Source organism: Camellia sinensis, chromosome 15 (genome assembly GCF_055761805.1).
Source record: "Camellia sinensis isolate YWXY chromosome 15, ASM5576180v1, whole genome shotgun sequence".
Classification (NCBI taxonomy): domain Eukaryota; kingdom Viridiplantae; phylum Streptophyta; class Magnoliopsida; order Ericales; family Theaceae; genus Camellia; species Camellia sinensis.
In genome coordinates, this window is record NC_138975.1 from 117,884,631 (window position 1) to 117,898,598 (window position 13,968).

A 13,968-nucleotide genomic window follows, 5' to 3' on the forward strand; every position below is an offset into this window, starting at 1 on the left:
AAACTTACAAACCCAAAAAGAGAAATGAATAAATAATAATCAAACTGGCCTTTGACTGGTGAGCATTGGGCCCCAGTCGCTCGCCCTTGGTTGCCTCCCCTACAAGATTTTAAAAAAATAATAAAGTTCGAGTTCAAATCCTAGGGCTGAGCAAGGAATTCTTGAAATCCGTAATCTGATCCAGTTGAGTTCAATCCAGTAGGTTTGGATCGATTTTTTGAATCCGTGGTTCGGTTCCGGATTGAAAAATTAAAAATCCGTAGTTCACGGATTGGTTACGGATTGAACCCCACAGTTTCAGATTTGAACCAATTCGGACCGTATACAAATAGTCTATATTTTTATTATACACCCTCATGCATAGTATCTTCTTTTATTTCATATAAAACTTAAATCTAAACCTAAACTTGCATAGTATCTTCTTTTATTACTTTTGTTTGCTAGTTTTTAGTGTTAATTTGTAATGGTCTAAATACTTATGGTGGAACTAGTTTTCTTATAGTTGTTTAAATTCTAAAACAGTTTGTCGCTATTACGAAAAGACATGTTGCTATTGTGAAACTAATATGGTGCTATATTTATATTTTTATGAAATTAAGGGTCGTATATATATTTTTTGTTATTTAATTATGTAAATCCGTGGTCCTAAACCGATCCAATCCGTGTTTAAATGGATTGGTTCAGATTGGTTCCACGATTTAAATGGATTGGATTGGTTCCAATTTTTTAGGATCCGTAGATAACGGATTGGTCCTGGTTTTACTCCAATCTAGTCCAATCCGGACCATGCTCACCCCTATCAAATCCCCTCTGTTTCATGTAAGTATTTGAATAAATAACTACAAATAAGTGATAAATGTTAATAATTAAAATTATATTTTTTTATAAATTATAATAATTTTTAAAAGGATAAACTTCACTTTAACCCTATATAGTTTGTACCATGTGCAGTTTACCTCCCTGACATTTAGAAATGATCACATAACCTCTACGTGGTTCGTGGATTGAAATGTACCGTTAAATATTCTGTCTACTGTAACTACAACTGTGAAACACGTGGCAGACATAAGGGGCTATATGCTTATTTTCAAAGTTCAAGGGTAAATCACACATTGAATAAAGCACAGGGGGGTTAAAATGAACTTTATTTACTATACAAATGACTAAAATATAGGAATATTTTAATTTTTTTAATTAAATCGTTAACAGATTTAACGATACACTTCATAGCACAAATCACAAGGAAGTTATGTGATCATTTTCAAACGTTAAGAAGATAAACTGCACATGGCCCATATTATAAGAATATAAAGTGAAATTTGCCCTTTTTTAAAATTACTACTTAATCCTAACTTCTACTAAATTTTTCCAATCTTGTAAGAAACTAGCGAAGGGAAGGGATTTGCTAACCCCTTATCACCATCCTGCCTAATATATTTTTATGTATATATATTTGTACGGGAGGCAAATATTCGTCGCTTTACATACTTCTCGTGTCCAAGTTTTTCTTCTTTCTGAGTGACTTGAGAACACAAAGAAGGTGAGCTGCCCGGCAGTGTGCTGCCGGAAAAACCCTCCGATGGTCAAGTTAGCACACTAAGAGAGAAGAAGACAGACAGACAGAGAGAGAGAGACAAATGGGTAGTTAGCTCTGATAACCAGATGTTCCAAACCTATGCATGGAGGTGCAGCACCGTTTATATAGTTTCTGCGTGCTCTTCTCTGTCTGTTCTCCTCTTGACGGGTGAATATGTTCCCCTCTTACCTTATTCTACGTGTAAGCGCAAATACTGCCAAACACCAAATAGCGAAACCGTCTAATGGCATTGACGCGTACTGTTGGTTGGTTTTCCTCATCGCAATCCAATTGGGCCACGTAGCGGCTCTTGTCGTGCTACCCATGACCCGGTGCAAAGCCGTTTACCAACTTTCATCAATCGGTTCAGCTCCGAGTTGTCCAACCGGTCGACCACAGTTCAGCAAAATGTTGCTTGGTCTATACAGAGGATGGTATCATTAGCTCAGACTATCCTTACGTCGGCCGATTTCACAAGTAGCCCAATCCTTTATTCGGTGTAAATTCCCCTCAATTGCACACAGCTCAACCCACACTTCTCGACCGAGCCCATGCATAGCTCAGCCCATTCTGTTCATTGGATTTTCCCTTCTCAATTGTCCCTTAATTCCGTCTACACCTGCGTGACTGGAATTACATTAGTAGGCTGGGTTAGACTCTTTACTCAGTGGTTCGCCTTGCTCGATTGTTGGCCTTTAATCATTTCTGTTGTAACACGATCGAGATTACTCAACTTCAGCTCAGTTTAGTGTTCAACATTGAGATAGTTGGTTATGACATTCAAATGCCCCATTTTTTTTCTTTTTTTTTTGTTATCTTGACCCATACATATACCGCATCTCGGCCCCCATCACGGCATGACCTTCAATTGACGCAAATATTTTCAACTTTGCATTTGGTGGAATGGGTGTCCGACCAAAAACTTAACTTTACAATACCAAACCAATTTTATAATAAAAATGCTTGGTGGGTCAAGCCCGGCATGATCATGGAATAAATTTCCTCACATGACAATATTGACGTGCACTTTTTCAACAACAAACATATTAATTAATATGTTTGTGTTTGGAGGTCCCATCATGAAACATTGAAAAAAATCTCTTGCTTTGATCATGTGTTAATTAAGAGCCTACGTAGCCATTTTCCGAAAATTTCCCCTCTGCAGCACTAAAAAGCAAAGACCAATCCACTATTGGTTTTGGAAAACAAAAACCGAGGGCCACCCAAACTAGCTACCAACCGAATTTAAAATAACTTTAAATTCCCACCATCACCCTACGTGATAGCAGCAACAACAGACAGCTTTGCAGCCGATCAATGCTCATTTTGCGTGCTATCAGCAATATGTGGGCATCATCATACTCTCCAAAAAATAGACCATCATATTGCCAATACACCGAGGCCGAAGCACGAACAACCCGTTATGGCCGGATTATCTTGACCTCTTATAGTCCTCTGCCTCAATTCATTTGCTACAGCTCTGGTGAAATCTTCACCATATGTCATTAAATCAACAGTGAGCAAAACAAACTCAACAATAGCGACCCATCATGACGGAAAGCCATTTCTGGTGAACCGAACCAAAACCCGACAGCATACGACGTTACCAGCTACCATCACCACCTCGGAAGCTAAAAACCCCGAGGGACAGTGACACCCACAGCCCAAGCACAAAACCAGCATTTATCTCATTATCAAGAGACCGTATTTTCTTATAGTTCAAACACTTCTTTTTACAAGACTACCATGGTCACCGGAATAAAGATGACCACCGAAGTTGCAAAACTCTAAAGCACAACAGACCCATACAGTTCTATTCGCCTAACAAAATTCTCGTCGTAGCTCTCATGACTGGGTTGTCTATTGTAGCCCCAAATCTATACTAAATTCAACATCATTGCTCCATGGCTGAGCTGGAACAGGGTTCTCTCATAACCAAGCTACTTTCCATCAGATAGCCACCTGCCCTATAACCGGGCTAATTTTTCATTCTGATCATTTAAGTCAAGCTGAATAGAGGTGGAACAAAATCTTGCAGATGCTCTATAACCGAGCTAGGGAATGACTTTATATCCTGACCGTGCTATTTGCTCCAATCCTAAATCTGGATAAATTTGAACACTACTCCTCCATGGCCGAGCTGAACTCCAATTTTGGTTCATAGGCTGACCTTAATGCGCTGAAGTCTTTTCACAATTCCATTTCTAAGCTAAGATCAAACTGAACGCCCAACTCTTACCTCAGTATCGAGCTAGTGACCTCAACAACACTTTTTCCTTTAGTTTCGAAGCCAACCTAGAAATATTGCCCTTGCTCAAAAACTGAGCTAAATCTGCTGTACAAACTTTAAACAAATATTCAACCTTTACTTTGCTGAGCTTAATCTAATTTTAAGCAAGAAATGCACATGATTGAACAAACCATCAACTTTTCCTCTTGTCGAGCTAAAACTGATCTAGACAAGGAAATCACTTGGACAAAACACCATCTTTCCTTCTTTTGCCGAGTTAAATTTGCTATAGGCAGGGAATTTCACTATGTTGGACAAATTACAAACTCCGCCTCTTGCCGAGTTGGATCTGCCCTAGGTAAGGAATTCATTTAGTTAGACAAATCACCAATTCTATATCTTGCCGAGTTGAATCTGCTCTAAGCAAGGAATTCACTTAGTTAGACAAATCACTAACTCTACATCTTGTCGAGCTAAATCTGCTCTAAGTAAGGAATTCACTTAGTTAGACAAATCACCAACTCCTCCCCTTGCCGAGCTGGATTTGCTCTAGGTAATGAATTCACTTGGTTAGACAAATCACCAACTCCCCCTCTTGCCGAGCTAGATCTGCTCTAGGTAAAGAATTCACTTGGTTGGACAAATCACCAACTTCAATTTTTTCTCTTGCCGGGCGCAATCTGCCACGGACAAGGAATTAATTACGTTGGACAAGACCCAATATTTTCCTCTTGCCGAGCTTACTCGGCTTCGGCAAGGAATTCCAAAGTTGATCAAAACTGTCAACAAACCTCTTGCCGAACAAAATCAGTTCGGTAAGGAATTCCAAAGTTGATCAAAACCATCAACAAACCTTTTGCCAAGAAAAATTCGCTTGGCAAGGAATTCCAAAGTTCATCAAAACCATCAACAAACCTTTTACCGAGCAAAATTCGCTCGGCAAGGAATTCCAAAGTTGAACAAAACACCAACTTTTATCTTGTCGAGCAAAATCAGCTCAGTAAGGAATTCTAACCCATCAAGATGATTATTAGTTGCCCCTTGGACTGCGATAAATCAGCTTGGCGAGGCAAAAATACAACAATTTTTAAGAAAATGGTCTACTTGTTTCATTGTGCCAATGGCAAAAAGGGTTACAAAAATAGAGCTAAGAACAAAGCTTTAGATTGACAGAGTTCGATGTTCTGGAAATAGATTGGCCATTTATATTCTACAAATTTTATGCCTATTTTCGTCGACCTTCCTACTGATGTCTTCCAAATCTGAACTCCCTTGATCTCTTCCATGGTGGTTTGCATGGCCATTCTCTTGTTTGACTGCGTGAACCTTTCCTACTACGCTCTTGTCCTTTACTACCGGACTTGTCATCACAGTAGCTGTGGCTGGATCGTCTTCGACTCGGATGTGCTTATTAATGTGTTGCATGAGCAGTTCCATGGTCAACGATTGATTCATTATGAGCGAGTCTCTCAGTCGATGTCTAACTGGAAGACCGCGCTTATACTGAGTGATTGCAAGGTTGGTTGGACAATCAAGGATCTCATTGAAAGTCTCATAATACTTAGCGTTATACGCCTTCAAAGAGTCATCTAACTCCATCTACTCCCAAGAGATGGTCAACTTCTTTGGCCGTTTTGGTGTTTATTTTGAATCTGGTGACAAATGCCTCTGCCAACTGTTGCCATCCCTTGATGCTCTCTTCCGACAGCCTTTCAAACCATTTTAGGCCCAACTTGCCTAAACTCAATGGAAAAATAAGGTACATCAATGCTTCGCTCTGCTTGTGTCTTGCCATACCTTGTCGGAAATTGTCATGGCCTCAAACCCGCCCCTAAAAGTTTGGGCATGACCCGTTCAAAAACGAACATTTAACCTGTTGTATATAACATATGGGGCCTTATCGGAAGCACATAATATGAAAGTAATGATACATGTAAACTCCATTGAGCTACTTCTACATGCCAGGATCTCATACATCACATGCATCATAGTAGATAGGTAAAGTTCCAAACTTTATCCCGGAGCATCAGTTATACACAACTACATATATAGTCTCAGCCCTATAATTAGGCACATACAAAAAGCATTGAAGTTTTATAAATTCAACCTTGGGTGGACAATCAAAAGTAAACCAACTGCCTGGACCCACGAAGGTTGACAAAAGAAAACGGGTGTCATAGCTAGGACTGACCACCTGGTTGGTTACCTACAGAAACAGACATAACACAGCGTGAACCAGGCTCAGTGAATAGTAATACATAAATGAAACAATGATTAACTTGAACATAATACCAAAGCGTATAAAAAACAGAGTTCACATAGTTAGTCTGATTCTGTATTGATTTTATGACGGCCTTAGGCCCATTCTTGAAACGTAATAGCTTGAAACATAATATCTGGAAACATGATGGCTATAAGCCCTTAAACGTAGTGGCACAAGGCCTTTAAACATGGTGGCACGAGGCCCTTGAATAAGTTGGCATTAAGCCCTTGAAACATTTGGCATTGAGCCCTTGAAACATTTGGCATTAAGCCCTTGAGTATGCTTGTATGAATTCAAGAGGTGTCTCACACGAACTCTAGAGGTAACTCACATCATAGCACTTAGTTCCGTGTAGCACTTTGTTTCATATCATAATAACAGGACAACTTGATTTTAGAGTCTTACAAAATGAACGTATTTCATCTTTTTCATTATACTTTACATGCTTTGATTCTTTCACAGAGGTACATAATAATCATGCATTAACAAATTACTAATGGCAATCATTGACTGTAGTAAAGCATACTACTACTCACAGTGTTGAGATGCCGTGTTACTTCCTCCCGGAGTGTGTCCTGCACACATTTAAAACTTATACATTAGTTCATTTTTTTCTTATCAATTTACTTTCTATTTCACTTCACTTTGAAGGAATATAGAAATATCAAAAAGGCATCAAATGCATGTTCCGATAATATTAGAGGCTTTTGCACGCAAAACAGAGTAATTCACGTTTCTCAGCATGGGCCGCACGTGCGGCTGTGAGCCCCGCACCTGTGATAAGCTCTCCCGCACATGCGGCAAAATGCCCCGCACGTGCCTTTTAGACAGTAGCCAAGCCCCTGTTTTTCACCATTTCCCGCACGTGCGACCATGACTCCCGCACGTGCGGCAGCACCTCCCGTACATGTGGCCATGACCCCCGCACGTGTGGCGATTCTGCCCAAAACAGTCAGAAAATTCTCGCAAAATCCCACATTTTGGCACATATTTACAAGGCTCAAATTAGCATTCTTACTTTATAATACATGGTCTAAAATCATGTTAAGACAATGACAATTACATTAATCTAATTTAGTTCATCATTCTTAGGCTCACAACATACACATGTCCATGAGAGTTCTAACTTTACACGTCCATAAACATATGTCCACATACTTGAATTCAAATTAAAAGATCAAATACAACTTCTTCATGGTTAATTCAAAGTGAATCAAACAACCAAGTAAGAGTATCTTGCCCATTAACTTCTACACATACACAAGGTTACAATTACCATCTTCAAATACCATGAAGAAGGGGAAAATCTCACTCAAAGCTAAGAGAAAGGTTTTGGAAAATGATTAGATTTACCTTAAGCTTGAGCTCCTTAGATTCTCTACCTTCTCCTTGTTGAATTCCTCTCAAACCTCCACTCTCTCTCTCATCCTTTCTCTCTTAGAAAAATATCTTGAAGAAAATCTTCTAAGTCCAACACATATGAACATGAGTATATATTTATATATAAGCATACCATAGGTGAATAAAACAAAAATCATTCAGTTTAATCATCCTAAATTGAAATTTTACAGAAACGCTTAATATTACCTAAAAATTATGCTGATCACATATATAACATCAATTTCAGATAATTAAGACCCTAAGGCTCCAATATCTGATTCAAACATTCTAATGTGACAGATACTTGTTTTGTTAAACAGATAAACTCCCTTAAACATGCCTTAAACATGGAGTTCCCCTACTTAGCCATAATTTTTCATAGAATTTTACGATACACATTCAAAAGCATAAAATAAAAACTGAAAATATAGCAGAAAACGTGTACGAGGGTCGGGTTATTACAGAAATGGCTCATATGCATATATGGATTGGTATTCCATCATAGAGCGTGAACTTAGGATGGTGGAACCTAGCGGGGAACGACGTGTTCTCTATCTCAATGAAAAAATAGACGGCGCTTAGCCTTGCCAATTCCCTGTCTAGTGGTGGGTGCACCACCAAGTATAGTGGCGGCATTACAACCTCTTCACTGGCTCGTGCTCCAAGGCCTAACAGTTGCAGCGCCGGTACCCTCTGTGTCTCGCGCCGGCGCACTTGCTCTTTCAAGACATCTTTGAGGTCCCCTGATCGGTTAGAGTAAGAGTTCCTCGACGTCGTTGCTGGACGTGAAGGTTAATAGCTATTGTCTGTAGTGCGAGATAACACAACTAGTGCGACCAAATCACCAGCTGTGAAGCTCCTCGTGATAGAGAATAAAGGAGTAGGTTGTCTACTCCAATTGCCAGAGTGTTGGGACTGGGCATGTTCACTGTGGTTTCCCACTGCAGCAACACCTTTTTTTCTTTAGTTGGCACTTCATGGCCTCCATCTCCATCACTATCTTCCTAATAATAGCGTCTTGGTCCCCCAGCTTGTTTTCTAGGTGTTGAGTATTGGATTTTTGCCGTTGGCGATACCCTTTAGGGCTTAGTGAGTGCCTAGAGCTCATTAGGCGTTTGTCTCGCACTTTTCTGGAAGGTCCTCTAATGCACAAGATGGTCTTCAAATCGGCCATTGTCAGAACGGCGGGCAAGCCATCTCGACATCGATCCAACTCAGGAGTGATGCCGTTGACAACGGACTTTGGAACGTCATCGTTGTTCGCCATGGATGGTGATCAGAAAAGCTTGGAGGACAAGGTTTTGTCTGTCAAAGATTTCCCACAAACGACATTAATTTTACGGGAGACAAATATTCGTTGCTTTCCGTACTCCTCGTGTCCAAGCTTCGTTTCTTTCCGAGTGACTTGAGAACACAAAAAATGTGAGCTACTTGGCGATGTGCTGTCGGAAAAACCCTCCGACAGTCAAGTTAGCACACTAAGAGAGAAAAAGAGAGAAAGAGACAAATGGGTAGGTAGCTCTAATAACCAGATGTTCCAGACCTGTGCATGGAGGCGTAGCACCGTTTATATAGTTTCTGTGTGCTCCTCTTTGTCTGTCATCCTTTTGACGCGTGGATATGTTCCCCTCTTACTTTCTTCCACGTGTAAGCGTAAATACTGCCAAACATCAAATAGCGAAACTGCCTAACGGTATTGATGCGTACTATTGGCGGGTTTTCCTCCTCATAATCCAATTGGTCCACGTAGCGGCTCTTGTCGTACTACCCATGACCGACGCAAAGCCGTTTACCAACTTTCATCAATCAGCTCAACTCCGAGTTGTCCAACAGGTCAACCACAGCTCAGCCAAATGTTGCTCGGTCTATACAGAGGATGGAGTCATTAGCTTGGATTATCCTTAGGTCGGTCGATTTCATATGTAGCTCCGATCTTTTGTTCAGCGTAAATCCCCTCAATTGCACACAGCTCGACCCACACTTTTCGACCGAGCACGTGCATAGCTTGGCCCATTCTGCTCATTGGATTTTCCCCTCTCAATATTTATATGTAATTTAATTTGTTAAGTATAATATGACTATAATAACAAACTCTATATATTTGTCATCTTTAATCTTTTTAACTTTTATAACTTATCGATTGTTATTTCTCATATGTAATGTTATCTCTCTCTTTTAATTTCACTCATTCTTTTAAGTTAACAAATTATCCTTACATCTCTCACATCCCCTTCCTATCACCTCTCTAATTTATTTATCTCGATCGAGAGAGGGCCAGGGATAGGACACCCTAAACCCAACCTCACTCTATTACCATCCCTTATAGTCATAACAAAATTGTATATAATGAGTCACTCCATTTTACATTATTTTATCACTTTTAAATAAGAAATATCATTTGTTACTTTTAAATAATAAAGATTTTAATAGAGAAGTTAAGCCTCTTCTATAAGTTAAGCCCCCTCCTAAAATCTGAACTGGTTATGAGTAATAAAACCCAACTATAATTTGGTTACAGTAATAGTACCATGGCAATCACACCTGTCAATCAGCTCTTATCTTTGAATGCTTAAAAATGTCACACTCAACCCAGTTATATGCTTTATGCTGGTGCTTTTATATATTTATTGATGATGCAGTTTGGTTGGGAGAAGATAAGTTGGACTGATCCAAGCGTTTCACAGGTTGACTGTCCTTCGTCTTCTTAACTGTACCTACAACCAATCCAGTAGGTAGGTTCCGAAACGAGGGTGGTTTGGACCCTGCTGGGCTATGTCCGTCATTTATATATATTGACTACAATTTTTTATCCATTACTTTGTGCAACAAGGCCACGTTTGTTTGATTTTAGTATATTATTTTTTATGAGATTAGGCCTCGTTTGGAAAATTGACTATTTTAATAGGTTATTTTAGTTATTAACTATTTTAGTAGATTAAAATTCTTGTGTTTGAAAAGATGGTTGCTTTTTTTTATAGTTGTATGTGATGTTTGTGAGAGAAAAAGTGAAATGATTATGAATTTAATTTGACATTTTATTGATTATTTTAACTTATTTTATCTTTTATAAATTTTAGCCAAAAACAAAAACCCACTTACCAAATGAGATTATTTATAGGATTGTGTGAGATAAAATTATACTATGAAATTAGATGAAATAAGGATTGTATATAAAATAGAATTATGGATAAGATTGTTGTGAGGGATAAGATTATATCATGGGATAATAATAAGATAAATAATTGGATAAAATGAGTGAGATATTATATTTGGTTAGGATAAAATAAAAAGATATAATTATTTTTTACTGAAGGATGGATAAAGAGGCTTCATTCTTCTAATACCACATTACCTATGACATTATTTAATCTCTTCATTTTTTTCTATTTAATTATCCATATCAATACTACAATTATCTGAAATTTAATATGCAAAACAAACACTAGAATTATTAGTGAGATCCACATGTTTCTCACCTTTAATTCCATATCCCTTATCCCACAATCAAATACCAAATTAATACCCCTCTAAAAAAAAAAAATCACCCAATTAATACTTTCATGGACCCAAAAATATTTCCTCCACATTCAATGCCTCTTTGTAGACACCCCATTTTTGACGACCCTTACAACTTGGATGCCGTCACATACACACCCGATGATGAGTTTATTTGCTCGTCAAATGCTCGAAATCCTCAGCGGAATGCCACAGCTTTAAGCCCTTCAAACCCTACACCCTTGTTGCCTTATTCTTGGACCAAGCCCTTGGTTTTTCAAGCCTACAGCCTCTAGTAAGCCCTTAGTTCTTCAAGCCTGCAGCCTCTAGTGGCCTACCAGCCACCCCTTTTGGGCTGACGGCCATCACTTTTGGATTGCCGGCCACTGATGTGGCCTGCCGGTCACCAGTGATGACCAGCCAGCCACCAGTTTCTTTTGCAGATATTTTGTAACAGCTGTGCTAGCTGTTTGCACAGATGCATGCATCTGTCCCAACGTGTAGGGCTGGATATCATTAAGGAGAATCCGTGTTTTCTATATATAGGAGACCTCTCTCTCATGTTTTAAGGTTAGAAAATTTTAAGATCAAAATTTTTCCTCTCTCTATACATTCTCTCTCTCTCTAGCAAATTCTTGCACTTTTGCCTACAAATCCTTAACCTTTGTCTTTACACCCTTAACCAAACCTTCTCATCTTTGAGCTGAGGTACTTTTGAGCTTGGTTTGAGCTCTTGAAGGATGTGTTGTCTTGGTTTTGCTGCTTGAATTGCTTCTTCTCTTCAAGAGGTATAAGGCTTTGCCTATTTGCTTGCTTTCTCTACTATTATTCTTGCTATTTTCCAACTATTTTTGGGCTATAAAAACTCTATCTTTTTGGGCTGAAGCTTGGGTTTTAAGGCCATTAAAGGTTGAGGGGTGTTTTATCATTCTTTGTACCTTGCTTTGAAGGTCTTTCCCCTTGGGTTTCCCACTATTTTACTATCTTTTTCTAAGCTTTTGAACGCTGATTTTCAGAGCTTTTTCAGTGGCCAAAATCATGTTTTGAATTCTAAATTTGGAGGGGTTAGCCTCCCCTCCTTGTGTCATGCTTACTAGCCTAGTTTGTGTCATGTTTTAACATATTAATCTAGTTATTTTTAGCTCATTTCCAGCATGTTTTAGGACCGTATTAGACCTGTTTTAGCACTGTTTTTGAGTGATAGTTGTATTTGAGCTTTGTTTTGTATGCTTATAGTGTAATTGTCCTCATGAGCATGGTGTTTTAGGCCTTAGACACCATCTCATTTGAATTGATAGCATTTATTTATGTTTTTTTCACTCATTTTCGGCACTAATAACCTCTGCAACCTTCCTCTATTCTTGGCTTTTGTTTTGCTTTGAAAGTGGTTCAAACAACTTGTTTGTTTAAACATGAGATTAAGGTGTCATGATTAATGGTTTAATCCCATAGGGGGTTCATTACCAATGGTATGATGTCTTTTTCATGCCTAAGATAACTCTTGGTTTGAGCCTTCTTTCCATTAGAGGACTTAAACTCGCCCTTTGGACTAAATTGATTAAAGAATGGTTGGTGTGAGGATATAATTTTTGAATGATAACATGTGGCCGAGGTGTCACCGAAGTGCTAGCCGAGGTGCCACATGTCCTAGTCATGACACCGAGATCATCTCGGCTAGGTCGAGGTTATCTACGAAGATACTGGAATCCGGGATAAGCGGATAAGGGACAAGAGTCCTATAGTGGGAGAAGACTTCAGTTTGGGTAAAGATAAAACTCTTAGAAAGTTTATCCTAATCCTACTGGGAGTCCAAAATTAGCAGTAATCCTGAGTCCATTAGAGATAGGCTTCTATTGGGACTAGGATTGTGTTGGCTATAAAAGAGAGGCACCCCCATGGGTCTAAGGTATGTCTTTTATGCTCTGTCTAGTGAGTTAAGCACTATTAGTTATCTTTGAGAGATATTTTACTGACTTGATCGTCGGAGTACCTCCGGGTCGACGAGCCACCGTCAGAATCTCTTCTTTCTGTTACAAGTCATTCGGGCTTAATCTATTCTGCCGGCGTTCTCCAGTTAAGTACTAAGTTGGCAGTGTGGTCGAAAATTGACACACATAATTTGGCACCGTCTGTGGGAACGAAAGGAGAATAGATAGCCAACGACAGACCGAAAGAGAAGGTTGGGGACGACACCCCTACTGAGAGTGGGAAACATATTGACCTTGGCGTCGAAGAAGACAACTACAACGAAGAAACTCGTGATAAGAATCATGGGGAAGAGGACGTCGGCCAGGAGGGCGACGTACCGAAGAAATCAGATCGAAACAAGTATTATAACGAGGATGACCTCCAGCTACCGTTCCTGTCACAAGATGCGCCGATTTCAACAGCCAAGAAAGATGCCCAGGCAGGGGGGCAGAAGACAACTCCTACGACTCCTCAGCACGATAGGACCAAGGAACATTCTCACCGGCCTTCAAGGGAGGTGGACGAGGAGAATCAAGAATGAGAGATTCACAGAGGACACATCGCACCAAGGAAGCTGACTCCAAAGAACATCGACATGTTCAGGGGAAGGACCTCTGTTTCGACGCGACCAATGGAAGGAGGTCCAAAAGGACTCGCAATGACACAAGAAGTAGTGCACTAAAGAGGCTGAAATCCGGAGATAGCTGAGCTCCTGGACGAACCAAGGAGGATCAGAGGGATTACCTCCAGAGAAAGCGACAAGATGCCGAGGTAACCTCACCTGTCAAGCCGAGATAACACTGGATATGAGAAGACAAGAGCTTAGCCTAAGTAAGCCAATCCCGGATTCCAGATCTCGGATCCCAGAAGACAAGATCTCGGCCTAAGATGATTAAGTCCGAGAAGAAAAGAGTAAACCGAGATTATGTTTAACACTTGTTGAAACTTGAGAAAAGTTTACAAGTTGAAGTTAAACTGAGATGATGTTTAACACTTGTTGAAACTTGAGAAAAGTTTACAAGTTGAAATTAAACTGGGGTCATGATTAAATGAAGG